Source organism: Sinocyclocheilus grahami, unplaced genomic scaffold, assembly GCF_001515645.1.
Source record: "Sinocyclocheilus grahami isolate Dianchi unplaced genomic scaffold, SAMN03320097.WGS_v1.1 scaffold758.1, whole genome shotgun sequence".
NCBI classification, from domain to species: Eukaryota; Metazoa; Chordata; class Actinopteri; order Cypriniformes; family Cyprinidae; genus Sinocyclocheilus; species Sinocyclocheilus grahami.
The window spans coordinates 441,445-442,787 of record NW_015505937.1 but is presented as its reverse complement, the minus strand read 5'-3'; positions in this window follow the sequence as shown (position 1 = coordinate 442,787).

Below are 1,343 nucleotides of genomic sequence, written 5' to 3'. Positions count from 1 at the left end.
TCATCATCATGTTTTTCCATTCACAAAAAGCTAATTCTGAGCAATAAAACATTTAGACCTGCGCATCCCTTTTTGTTTTACATTTATGATCTTTTATGTTTTCTCTGTTTCTGATGGCTTGTCTCTTGCTGCCCTCTGTTGGTCACTGGCCCATATTCACCACATACGCATCCAGCATTTGAAGGAATAGCTCAAACAAAAATGAAGACATTTTGAAAAATATCTTCTTTTGTGTTTTGCACAAAAACGAAAATCAAAATGAACCCACTAGGTTTGAAAACGTGAGGGTTAATAAATGACGTTAGAATTGACATTTTTAGGTGAACTGTCTCTTACAATAGAGCGGTTGAAAATTCGTATGGCACTTCTCAGATGCCTAGTTTACTTAAGGGTCTCAACTTTAACGCTATTGGAACGAATAAGACTCAACTCAACCCATTTGTTACAAAAAGAAACAAAATAACATTTATTGAACATGCATCCAACCTAAACTCGTTACACCTGGGGAATATTTGAACCCAGCCGGACAAACAGATCAGGAACTCTGACATCCAGCGGCTTAACAAGGGCTCTCTGAAAAATACTGATACTAAACAGGAAGTGTGTGTTCATGACAGGAAACAGAAAACTCCCCAAAGGTCCAACGGGAAAGACAAAATCAATAGTGTGAAATAATCCCTTACCTCTCGTTCTAACGCACAGACACACACATAGTGAGACTAAACGCATCATACACCATAACAATGATGATGATGATGTCATCTGCATGCCACAGATTCTCAGTTTGGTTTCAGTGATTGGCAGCCAGTATATGGATGAATGTCTGAATATATGTTTTAATGCTCGTTACAAAAATCGGCATCTTGCTAGAACCCGAAGCATCTTAGAAACATTCTACTTATGTTAGAACTTTTTACTCTCGCATATAATCGCATTCATTCTGCATATAGATCTCATAGGTGACAGATTCAAAAACACACACACACACACACCAACCTGCGCAAGTTTCCTCTGAATGATTATTAGTGATGTGTCATCAATAATGTTGCTATTTTAACATTCAATGAGGAAATTACAGCATCATCATGTGCAGAAAACATCAGCCAATGTTTCCGATTGAAAGCAAGTGTCCAAACAAAACCTGCAGGATGGGGCCATTATTCTGTCTGGTAAGGAAGGACAGTAGAAAGACGGCGAGAAAGAGGGTCAGGTGACTCCTGTGGGCGAGATACTCCACAGCAAAGCTCCACTGATTAAAGTGCATGAACATACAGGAGAGGATTCGATTGGGTGTGAGGAAACCGCTGCGGTCCGCTCGAGTGTGTGTGTGTGTGTGTGTGTGT